General features: G+C 46.7%; 1 non-coding gene across 1 annotated transcript; it reads left to right on the plus strand.

The window, feature by feature from the left end:
- The first annotated feature begins 2,183 nt into the window (after nt 1–2,183).
- On the plus strand, nt 2,184–2,256 carry TRNAR-CCU (transfer RNA arginine (anticodon CCU)). The gene has a single exon. It is a non-coding gene; the product is annotated as a tRNA-Arg (tRNA).
- The last annotated feature ends 10,818 nt before the right edge of the window (nt 2,257–13,074 follow it).

Here is a 13,074-nt window from a genome sequence, read left to right on the forward strand (position 1 = left end):
TGTCCTTCGCCTAAAGCACAGAGTGAAAGTTCGAGATTTATCTGGGGGTGAAAGAAATATGCTTTTGCGGTCGTGTATACAATGTTACTGGGGTCTTCACTCTGAAGGACATCAGGGCTGAAACATGATGGGTGACGGGTCACGTAAACGCCGCCATTTCAAACTTTCATCACCACAGCGTGGGTGTTTTTGAAGATTGTATATACCTGTTTTATACCTTAATAGGAGCCAGGCGCACAACACCCATTGGCAGTGCTTTAAATGGAAAAAAATAAGTGCAGGTACTCCTTAAAATGAGCTAGAGGTGTGTCGAGGGGCGGAGCTAGGGGCGGGGCTAAGAGCAAGACATAATGATAATTAACAACTTCCATAATAGTTGCAGCACACACCAAAGCACATGATAAATGTGTTTATATAAACAAAGCAGGTTAACTCATTATACAAAATGAAAGAGAAATGCGATAATATGTTAACTTTTCCTTTTTTTGCAATAGTTGCACCTTCTTAATATCATACTGTTAATTGATGATGTTTGGCACAATACTATATATTTTTGAGCACGTGAGTAGGAAGAAACTGAAAATAACCCCACATCAAACCAAAGCTCTTATGGCAACTAGCAAATGAAGCAAATCATCATGACCCTCCCCAGAAGATATCTCTTGTCTCTTCCATCGATCTATACAGTCATCCTTTCATCCTACCATTTACCTGCTGATGTCCACCATTTAACCTTTACATTCTGTCATCTATTCGGTTTTTCATCCATCATTCAGTTTTTCACTATTCCGTCTGTCCACCCTTCATATCCAAACCTATCCATCCATCCTTAAACATATCCATTCATCCTTTCACTCATCCATCTCTTTATCCACCCTTTCACTCATCCATCAATCCTTTTGCTCATCTATCCATCAACCCTTTCACTCCTTTATACCATCCACTCAATACCTCCTTTCACTCATCCATCATCCACCCTTTCATCCATCCTCCTTCACTTCCATTCATCCATCCATCCATCCATCCATCCAATCTTTCACTTACACATCCATCATCCGCCCTTTTATCCAATCATCCACCCTCTTTCACTCATCCATCCATTCACTCATCCATCCATTCACTCATCCATCAATACATCACCCTAGCTCACTCATCCATCCATCCACTCACTCACCCACCAACATTCCCTACTACGTTATTCATGAACCTTTGTCACCATAGACATGTACACACAACGTGCCACCTATTTTTTTTAAATACCTCCTGAGCATGCCTTGATTCTCTCTCTCTCTCTCGCGTTTTCCTTACAAAACCAGTCATACAAATGCAGGCACACTGGGTAATTGAGACATTTTTTTTCAGGAAGGTGGGTTTCTCAGTGCAGAACGCTGTTAGATTAGCGCTCAAAGAGCCTCTTCCATCGCATTGTCTGGGCATTAACCCTCTGATCCAGAAAGTACAGGAAGTGTGAGAATCGCCGCCCTTGCCACTGCTAAAATGTATATGTTTAAAGTGCTTTTCACTTTCTGAAGTGCTGCGCTTTGAAAATCACGCGCACACTAGCAGGTAAAATGCATCTCCACCCTGCTTTGTCTAGCACCGCGTGACCGTGAGCACCTCTCATTATTCAAGTGAGCCCTGCCGATTAGCTCAGCAGGGGCTCAGATGGGGGCTACCGAAGTGACGCCTTGGCTGACAGAAACGTCCCCACCTTCTCATTCGCACTCTCAGCCAGTGACCTCCCTTGTCATGAGTACCGGTACTCTCCTCTGGCAGAAGAGAAGTACCGGTACTCAGAGTGACACATCTAAGAAGTGCCGGTACTCCGTACCGGTGAGTACCGGCCCATTTAAAGCACTGCCCATTGGGCCCACGGGGCTTCAGAACCCCCACCCCCCCCACCCCTCGTGTGTGTCAGTCCAGGGGGAGACAGCTTCGCGGGCTGGCGAGCATCAAATTGCAGCCGCACCCAAATACTTAACAGGTATTTTGAGTGTTCACCCCTTTTTAGAGCCACTCTGTCCGTGTTTGGAAGAATTAGCCCCACCCCCCTCCAAATATTCCCCCCCCCCCCCCCGAAATTTGGCTCTAGTTGCCCGCCTGATATGAGCCTCGAGTGAAGTGTCACATGTCGTTCATGGGGCACGATATTTTAGCTGAATGGTTTGCAGCGTGAGTAAGTTGCCCCAGTGGCCTAATGGATAAGGCACTGGCCTCCTAAGCCAGGGATTGTGGGTTCGAGTCCCATCTGGGGTGGTGACAGATGTGTTTTTGCGTTGTTTTGTCTGGATCTTCACTCTCAACAACATTAGGACGACAAACATGTACATCTAGCTGCCGAAAAGCACAATATGAACCAGAAAATGCATGATCAATCCCGGCTACTCCACTTGACCAAATTGTGTGTTTTTCAGCAATTGTTTTAATTCACTTTCCATCATTTTTCTTGATGATCACATAAAAAATTACCATGAAATACATGAGGTCAAGATGTGCGCTGTACGAAAAACCAACTCCTGTGTATTGATTTTATATACTATAATGTTGTCCATGCCTAATAACAACCTAGGCCCCTTAAAGAGCGCTTATAACAAATGACTTGCCTCTTAGTTTACTATTGTGATTGTTGTCAGTGTGGATCTTTCTTAAATTCATGTTAGAAAAATATCACTTAAAAGACAAATCACTTCTCAATGCACTGAAGTAATCCGCAGTAGGAAGATGACACGGTTCTGCATGGTAATAAAATGCACTTTTAGAATTTTGAAGCAAATTTGTCACATTTTCATAGTTTTGACGAAATAGGTCTTTAAAAATGAAAATTTTCCTAAAGTTAAGTGGTGCAGGAAATGTAGTCACTTCCTTTCTATAACTTCAATTAACCTGGAAACAAACGCTTGACCATTTATTTCACAGCTTTATAATGTTAGGTCTGATTCGAGTTAACAGTACCCCAGTGCTGCTGTTGAGGAGGGGGCCACATCTAAAGGCCAGGAGGGCCACATGTGGCCCCTAAGCCGTACTTGAGTATCACCGAATAAGGCCGAATGTACAGTCCCTTTATAAGGTCATGAAACTCGAAGGTGACTTGCAGTGCCCTTTTAATGTACAACAGAGGGCATTTTATTTCTTATGATTCATTTGTATGCCATCACCCTTCACACAAAGCTTTTAAATCCTTAGGGACAGATTTACAAGCCCTGTACGCCACATTTGCGCCGCCGTTGCGTTACTTTTGTGCGGGGTATTTACAACGTGAAGCATCTAGTGAGATGCGCCACGTTGTAAAGCCCTGCGCCACATGTGGGCTTTCGGGTGCAGGGGGGGCGTTCCGGTGCAGGAACGCCTCCTAAAAGTGGCGGAGTGAAATCTACAAGATTTCACTCAGTCACTTTTATGGCCATGCTGCGTCAAAACCCTGCGCCTGCTTAAAGCAGGCGTAAAGATTGACACAGCGTGTTAGGCATAAAGGCACCCGAACCTTGCTGGAGCTGCATCGCACTTGCGACACGATTTAGGCAATGCGTCACCTTTACGGCAGCAGATGTGTCAAACATCTGTCTATTATTGCGCCATGCTGCGCCGCATTGTAAATGCGGCGCCTCCATGGTGGCGCAAGAGGTGTCTGCTGTGACACAAAATAACTGGCGCGTCCCTGCTGATATGCAGGGATGCGCCCGTTATTGTAAATCTGCCCCTTAGTATCTTGCTGTTTCATAGGAAAGACTACGGTTGCCGACATGAAGAATAAAAACAGAGGGGGTTCTTTACAAGCCCCTTGTGCCGCATGTGCATCACTTTTAAAATGAGAAAAAGTGAAGTACCAGTGGCGCGAGGAGCTTGTAAATAACCCCTAAAATCTGTAGTGCAGAATGACGTATTCCCACAGGAAGGGGATGGGGGGGGGGGGGCGCGAGTGGAAAGCCCTGCAGCTGCTTTTGTTACCAGGAGCCGATATTGCAGCTATGCTATAAAACCGGTCCGCTCACAAAAACAGCCCCCAGGGGTCCAAAGCCAGTCCCCACAATGGCGCCCACCGGGGAAATGCCCGATGCCAGGTATGGCCAGTCAGGCCCTGCCCACAAACCATTTAATACTTATTTGCAAAAAAGTTGTTTTACTAATAAAAATGCTATATGGACAGGCCGAGAGAGTCTATCTTTCCAGTAACGATCTACAGCCTGCAAAAACGAAACCTGTTGCCATAAGTATCTCCTTCCTGCTAAGCACTGATCATTTTAAAAAAACATCTCAGAAGAAGAACAAGCCAGTTCTCAGTTATGTTGTTTGAACTGCAGCTGCAGTTCTGCTCCTTGACCAGCCTTCATCTTTGCTGCTGGCTCTAGCAGGAGGCATTATGAAATCACAACACAACCGTAGTTACTAAAGGGCATATCAGCAACGCTTTGGGATAACTATCGCAAAGCATGCTTAGCGCTTCTTTCCCTAACGCCCGCTATCGCAGATTTTTATCGTGGAGATATCGCGTTATTAGCAACGCGTATTTCCAAGGCGATAAAAATTCCTGCGATAGAGGGGAAATCGCCGTTTTGCAAGGAACATCGCTGGTTTTCCAGCGATGTTCCCTGCAAAACGGCGATAACCTTGCTGATACGACCCTGTGGTCGTATCAGCAGAATCCACCCCCTATGTTAGGGGTAGCTAAGTCTAGAATTTAGCAGATGTTAGTTTTTGGAGAAAACAGCAGTTTTCTCCAAAAACTAAGACTGCTAAAATGCTAGGGCATTCTTGCTGATAGCGCGAAGCCGCGCTATTGTTGTCCTGACATGTAGTGTATGTCAGGAACGCCCACTTTGCATCTCATTAGAGATGCAAAGGTAGGCGTAGTGCAAAAGGGGGCTAACATGCGAATATGCATGTTAGCACCCTCTTGCTGATAGGGCGATGGTTTTATCTCTGCTTTTCTGGCTTTTAAAGCCCTTGCCGATATGCCCCTAAGACAGAGGTCATCAAACTTTTTGATGCCGAGACCCCCCTTGTAAATCCTTTTTAGGGGTAAGGACCCCCTTCCGACAAAAGTTTATAGAAACTGGTACTCCTCATCAACATCTTTTGACAACCATAAATGCGCCTGTTAGACTTCATCACATCCATCCATCATTAATCCACCCACACTTTCACACATCCATCCATTCTTTCATCCTTCTATCCATCCATCCATCCATCCATCCATCCTTCCTTCATCCATCCACCCTTTCATCTTTCCATCCATACATCCATCCTTTACCCATCTACCCTTCCATCCATCCATCCATCATTCATCCACCCACCTTTTCACACATCCATCCATCATTCATCCATGCAACCTTTTATCCATCCATACAGCCATCCACCCTTTCATCCACCCTTTCATCCTCCCATCCATACATCCTTCATCCATCCTTTCATCCATACATCCATCCAACCAGGGCTTAATTTGAGCCGGAGCTTGCCGGTGCTTAGCACCGGCACCTAATTATGAGGGCCGGGTCTATAGTCACGGCGGCCGCGGCATTAAGTGCACCTGTCCTGCGTTAGAAATTAAAGTCTCCTGCCTTGGAAATGAAAGTCGTGATGACTCGTGCACAGGGCCGGACTGGGAACCAGAACCGGCCCTGGCAAAGTGCTCGGCCGGCCCCCCTCCCCCCTCCGGGAGTACGGGGGGCGGGGTGGGGTGCAACCGCGCTCTGTGCCAGGGCCGGTTTTCGGCCGTTTTTGTTACAGGGCCGTTTTTGCAGCATAGCTGCAAAAACGGCCCTGTAATATAAAACGGCCCCCAGGGGCCTAAAAACGGCCCCCAACCATGCGGCCCACCGGGGATTTGCCCGGTGCCTGCAACGGCCAGTCCGGGCCTGCTCGTGCACGCTGCTGCTGTGGTGCCATAAGGGGGTTGTTGACTGAGTAACAGTAGTACTGCCGGCCGGGTGACGTGACGTGAATGTGACTGACACTGACTCGTCCAGTCCAGTCCCACTTCGATTCATTTCTCAATAATTATTTCCTCCTCCGAATCACGAGTCCTACCTTACTGTCTCTTCAAGACAGTCAGTTCAAGGCCGCGGCGCCAGGGCCTCAATGTGGGCGGGACACTAGTTAGTGTTGTTGTTGCAGCCAGGGCACAGGGCAGGACTTTGCTGCGGGGGTTGGAGCTGTGAGTGGCAGAGGCAGCGACGCGTGCGCAGATAATGCATTTAATGTACGCGCATTTTCGCTACCCGCCCCAGCATACCCGCACCTCCTCACCAGCATCGTGAGCGCAGCCATATAGTATCCATCCAGTCAGTGGTGTACTCAACTCAACCAACGCCCGCCGCCCGCCTTTCAACTCAAATTAATTTCAGCAGGAGTTGGGAGCGAGCTCTGGACTGCTCAGCAGGTGAGGGCGAGGCGAGCGAGGCAGGGTCTGGCTGGCAGGCCGCAGCCAGGCGCCGTTACGGTGGTGACTGACTCACTGTGATTACTGGTCAGGTTTTTAAAGACAAGATGGCCTGGGTGTAGGTAGGCCGGCCGCCTTCGGCCGAATCAATCATCATGATCAGTAATCACCAAACTGCGCAGGTGAGGCAGGCAGGGCCTGGGGGCCGCAGGCGCAGGATCACTGTTTTTTTAAAAAAAAAATCATAATTGTTGACTCTGGTGAGTGGTGACTGGCTGGTTAGGATAGGCGGCGTAGTAGTAGGCCGGCGGCTGTCGTGTCCATGCTGTGTGCAGGGGTGTACACCATACACAGGACACAGGTTAGTTTAACTCTTCTTTATTATCACATCATGCAGTTGCTCGTTCCCACGTCCGTCCACGTCTCTGTCCTGGTCATTGTCCGTCCCCTTCCTGTCCCTGCCACCGGATCTGGTGTCCGGTGACCTGGTCACTCTGCCTGAGGACCCACAGGGTCCTACTGCCCTACTGTCAGTCGCCCACACTGTCGGATCCCAACCTCTCCGTCACGACATCTCCCCCCTTGTTGCAAACAAAAGTTCGTGACACATTTATCATAGTCCTCATTCACAGTTATATTGACGAAGGTGAAAGAATGAGAGAGAGAGAGAGAGAGAGAGACAGAGAGAGAGAGAGAGAGAGAGAGAGAGCTTGTCACTCTACATCTCTTCGATGAGTCTCTGTTATTTACTGAATGTCCTTCATGATCTAGTGTCTCCATCGCTTCCTTGTCCTCTATCTTCCTCCTTCTATGTGGCTGCAGTTGCCGCTGCCATTTCTTCTTCATCCGCCTTTAGCTCCTTGACACGCTATCTTTTCCTTGTTGTTTGTTGTCGGTCGGAGACAGCCATTATCATCAATCCTTTCACTTTCGTCACCGCCAGTGAATCTTTGGAGAACCGGTTGTCTTAATATCGATATTGTTTCTTTCTGTCTCACCACCTTTGGTCCTGGCCGTGCGGTGTCTCTTGCCTTGATCTTCCTTGGTGGCGCCTGTCCGCTCTGCTCATTGTATGTCTTCGTCCTTTCCCTTTGTTGCTGTTTCTCCTGCGCCAAAGTCCTGTCACGTTGCTCCTTTTTACCCATTTTATTTTCTTTGTCTTTGTGTCTTTCCTTTTGTTTTCTTTTCTTCTATGTTCTCCTTTTCTCTTTTCTGTTTCTTTGGTGATCTTTGTCCCTCTTTTCTTTGTTATTTCTCTTTTTCTGTCTTTTCCTCTATTTGGCCTTATCTCTGGCTTTTCCTTTATTCTTACTTCTTTCTTATTCGTCCTTTTTTCTTTTCTTATTCGGCCTCTTCTGGGCTTTTCTAGTCTTCTTCTTCTTTATTTCCTTGTTTTCTTATATTTGCATCCTTCCTGCGTCTTATTCTTATATTTATGTCTTTCCTTTTGTTTTTTTCTCTTTGTCCTCTTTTCTCTCTTCCTTTCTCTTTCTCTTTTCTCTTTATTTTCTTCTTATCTCTTTATCTTCTTTCTTCTTCTTTATTTTCTTCTTATCTCTTTATCTTCTTTCTTCCTCTTTATTTTCTTCTTTTCTCTCTATCTTTTTTTCTTCTTTTCTCTATATTTTCTTCTTATCTCTTTATCTTCTTTCTTCTTTTCTTCTTTTCTCTTTATTTTCTTCTTATCTCTTTATCTTCTTTCTTCTTCTTTATTTTCTTCTTATCTCTTTATCTTCTTTCTTCCTCTTTATTTTCTTCTTTTCTCTTTGTCGATTTGTATGTTCTGTCTTCTTGTTTACCTTTTATCGTCTTTCTCGTCTTCTTCTTCTTCTTGTGTTGTGCTTTGATTTAACTTTTTCTACTTTCTTTTCTCTTGTGTCCCCTTTTTCCTTGTCCTTTTATTTATTTATTTTTTTTTTTTCTTCTTTCTCTTTCTGTTATTCTTATCCTTCTCTATGTTTTTCTTGTCCTTTTGTTTTCTTTTTCTTGTCCTTTCTGTTCTTTTGTAGTATTCCTGTTACTGTGACACTCTTTGTTGTGCCTCCTATTCATTTTCTTCTTCTTGATATGTTAGTTATTCTTTGCTTTTGGGCGATCTCTCTTTGTTTTCTCCCCTTTATTCTTCACTTTTCTTTGTTTTTCTGCTCTTTTCTTTGTTTGCCTGCCCTTGCAATGGCCGCTGTCCTTTTCTTCTTGCTATTAGTGCTTTTGTCCCATCTAAAATGGCCGCCCCTTGTTCTCGCGAGATTTCGCGCTCTAAATCTCTCTTTCCTGACTTCAAAATGGCCGCCACGTTATTGCTGTGCTCCCATTGGCTTATTCTGCCTGATCCAAAGATGGCCGCCGGGATTTCCACGTCTCACGAGACTTCGCGTTTAAATGCGCGAGCGCGATCTCCTCGCAACTTTGCTCGGCACTAACGCTGCTCCTGAGCGCTCCTTACCGCGCTTTGTCACTCTGTAGGACGCTGATCGGGGTGGGCTCCCGTGTAGCTCCTGGCGTCACCTTGATGTTTCCATGATGCTAATCCACACACGACGATTTTCCTCGCACGTCGTGACGATCGTTTCTTCCCTCGTCGCCAGTTGTCGTGTCCATGCTGTGTGCAGGGGTGTACACCATACACAGGACACAGGTTAGTTTAACTCTTCTTTATTATCACATCATGCAGTTGCTCGTTCCCACGTCCGTCCACGTCTCTGTCCTGGTCATTGTCCGTCCCCTTCCTGTCCCTGCCACCGGATCTGGTGTCCGGTGACCTGGTCACTCTGCCTGAGGACCCACAGGGTCCTACTGCCCTACTGTCAGTCGCCCACACTGTCGGATCCCAACCTCTCCGTCACGACAGCGGCCAGCCATAAAAAAATTATAAAGTTGCACAGTTGAGGCCTACGGTCACGTCACTGGTTGTTGTTTTGGATCCCCGCCTGCCTGGTTTGATCGACATCAACGATCATTTTGTTGCCAGGCTAGCAGTGCACTGCAGTGGGCAGTAGTGTCTATTTGTTGCGCAGTTGCGGCAGGGCTGGACTGCCTGGACAGATCAGTACTACTACACAGGATGATTCGGTTTCGTTTCAGGGCAGGGCAGTGAGGGCACGCTCATAAAATCTGTGGGGGTTGGGGCTGTGCGCGGCAAGCAGCGTGCGCACATTATTTCACATTATAATGCGCGCACATTCACTGCTTTGCCACCACCACACCCCACCGATAAGTTACAACGACGGACAGTTCATGCTTCTCAATTACAGCCATTTACACGATAAAGTAGAAGCTCCGATAGAATGAGTTTCTTAACTTGGTGATAGTCCTTCTATAATTGTGATGTCCTGTCCTAAGGGTTTTAAACTTTTATGGGTGCGCCTTCTTTGCCTTCCAATGTGCCCATGCACAACGATAGCGGTTGTACCTGGCTTGGAAAGGCCAGATGATAGACGAACAAGTTTGGCTAGCTGCCTCTGTTTAATTTTGGAGGTGCCAGTGCCGCTCGATTATGCTGTTAACATTTGCAGAGGGCTGGGGGTTTCCTGGTTTTCTGAAGCAATGTCAGTATACCGCGTGAGACACACAAACTAAGTACACACTGGGGCCCAGGGTGGGTTTTCAGTGAAGAGCGAGGGTGGGTGCTTCGTGCTTTATGAGGGCAGAGCAGAGGTTAGGGGAAATAACGTGGCTGCGATTCTTCCTGAGGGAGGTGGATAGCTGAGCAGTGATGGGGCAGAAGTGTGAGGAGGTACAATTGGCCAGAGGTGAGAGGGAGATTGAGGCAGAGTCAAGATCAGGGGCGATTGAGGCTGAGATGAGAGGAAGAAAAATGAGGCAGAGATGAGAGGAAGAATGAGATAGAGGTATGAGGCCGATATGTAATTGAGGTAGAAGGAAGTGAATGTACATAAAAGAGAAGCGAGGCAGCAGGATACACTTTGTGAATGTGGAGGGTGGTGCAGTGGTGAACTGGGGCAGAAGGGATGAGACAAAGGTACGATGGGGTGGGATGTTGTAACACAGAGCCCTCAGCGAAGATCTGTTTAATTCTTTCATGTAACACTATGGGGGGGGGCAGTTTGCCAGTATATTCTTGTTTTAAAAGCAGCTGGTGCCAAGTTCCTGGGCTCCAGTAATATTCAGGCATACATTAAAATGTCAAGATAACTCTGGTGATTAATCGTCTACCTAGAGAGAGGCAGGAGCTTTGTTTAGGGGAAGCTGCAGGTGTGACTGCTTGAAAGGTAGTATAGGGTTATATACCTGCTGCAAATAACGTTTACCTACCTAATAGGTATGACTTACTTGCAATACTGTGAAATTCAAACTGCCTCGCCATTACTTTATTACATTATTTTGGCACATAAGCTATGTAAAAGTTGTACCTTAGAACTCATAGACTGTTAAAAATGGCATATCCCCCTACCCCAGTATTGTCCTTTAACCAAATCAGCACATACAGCACTGACATTGTCCCTTTTCAATGCATTAGTCACTTTAGCTAATTTATTCCAAAATTGTGCTTTAAAGGCACTTTTGAGTTAATATTTTTCAAAATGCTCACAGGGCAAGGGAACCTCCTATCAAAACCTTACTATGAGGAAGGCTCCCTTGCTGAAATTCGGATCAGCCAGACATATATTACCTCTGACTTTTAGCAGTACCAGTTGAAAATGTGGGTGGAGCTAATATAGTAAGTGGGCGGAGCCAGTGGATGAAGTGGGTGGAGCCAGATAAACGTAGGTGTGGCCTCCGACAAACATTTGAGCACCTGCACTTCATATTTTACAAATTAAGCACTGCATCCACCCACCCTTTCATCCATCCATCCACCCATCATTCATCCCCCCACCTTTTCACACATCCATCAATGCATCATTCATCCATCCATGCAACCTTTTATCCATCCATCCATCCATCCTTTTATCCATCCATCCATCCTTCATCCGTCCACCCTTTCATCCTTCCATCCATCCATCCACCCTTTCATCCATCCATCCTTCATCCGTCTACCCTATCATCCTTACATCCATACATCTGTCCTTCATCCACCCTTTCATCCTTACATCCATCCATCCACCCTTACATCCATCCACCCATCATTCATCCACCCACCTTTTCACACATCCATCCATCATTCATCCATGCAACCTTTTATCCATCCATACATCTATCCACCCTTTCATCCTCCTATCCATACATCTATCATCCATCCACCCACCCACCCACCCTTTCATCCATCCATCCACCCATCATCCATCCATCCACCCATCATTCATCCCCCCACCTTTTCACACATCCATCCATGCATCATTCATCCATGCAACCTTTTATCCATACATCCACCCTTTTATCCATTCATCCACCTTTTCATCCATCCATTCATACTTCATCCGTCCATCCTTTCATCCATACATCTATCCTTCATCCATCTATCCTTCATCCATCCACCCTTTCAACCTTCCATTCATACATCCTTTATCCGTCCACCCTTTCATCCATCCATCCACCCATCATTCGTCTCCCCACCTTTTCACACATCCATCATTCATCCATGCAACCTTGTCTCCATCCATACATCCATCCACCCTTCCATCCATCCATCCTTCATCAGTCCACCCTTTCATCCTTCCATCCATCCACCCATTCATCCATTCATCCACCCTTTCTTCCATTCATCCACCCTTTCTTCCATTCATCCACCCTTTCATCCATCCATTCACCCATCATTCATCCACCCATCTTTTCACACATCCATCCATCCATCCTTCATCCATCTACCCTTTCATCCATCCATCCTTTCATCCATCCATCCACCCTTTCATCCATCCATTCATCATTCATCCACCCACCTTTTCACACATCCATCCATCCTTCATTCTTACATCCAACCATCCACCCATCATTCATTCACACACCTTTTCTGTGCATCTCTCATGGGGGGGGCAGGGGAGAGGGGGGGTCAGTATCTCTCTGCGTCTTCTTCCTTCTTTCCCTTCCCGATCATGGGAGGGCATCTCTGTGCCTCCCTGCTGGGGGCGGGGGACGTGTCACGGGACCCACAGCTCCAGGCGCGCAATATCCATTGGCCTCAAAGGGCTGCACTACAGCCTGCTCATCCATCCCCCTCCGCCCCCCCACTTCCCCTCCTCCCCCAGCTCGAAACGGCTTCAGCGACATGCACACACAGCCACACACAGTACTTGAAAGGTCTTTAAAAGACCTTTTAACTTCGTAATGAGGCTTTGATGTTTTTCACACCTCGGTGTGAATTAGGCCTCCACCGTGAGCACCCTCGATCAGCCCAACGCCAGGAACTGCACTGTGACAGAATCTGTGACCCCCTTCCAAGGACTCCACGACCCCCCTGGGGGTCACGCCCCACAGATTGAAGACCTTTGCCCTAAGAGTTTAGCAGCTGCATCATATGGTTATTACAAGTAACTGGATACTTCACTATTCGACTGTTATAAGGACATTAGAGATGGTGTTTATACAGAGATTGCTGTAACTGATTGCATTGTTAAACGTATTCCAAAGATTATAACTGGAATCGCGACTATAGGCTGCAGAGTGGTTGATGTCTCCGACATGGACATTGTAACCCCAGTGGCCTAATGGATAAGGCCATGGCTTCCTAAGCCAGTGATTGTGTTTGCATTCGAAGCAAGTCTGAGAGCTACCATTGGAACCACATACATATTGTTGGGAAG

The sequence above is a fragment of the Lissotriton vulgaris genome, chromosome 1_1 (genome assembly GCF_964263255.1).
Source record: "Lissotriton vulgaris chromosome 1_1, aLisVul1.2, whole genome shotgun sequence".
Classification (NCBI taxonomy): Eukaryota; Metazoa; Chordata; class Amphibia; order Caudata; family Salamandridae; genus Lissotriton; species Lissotriton vulgaris.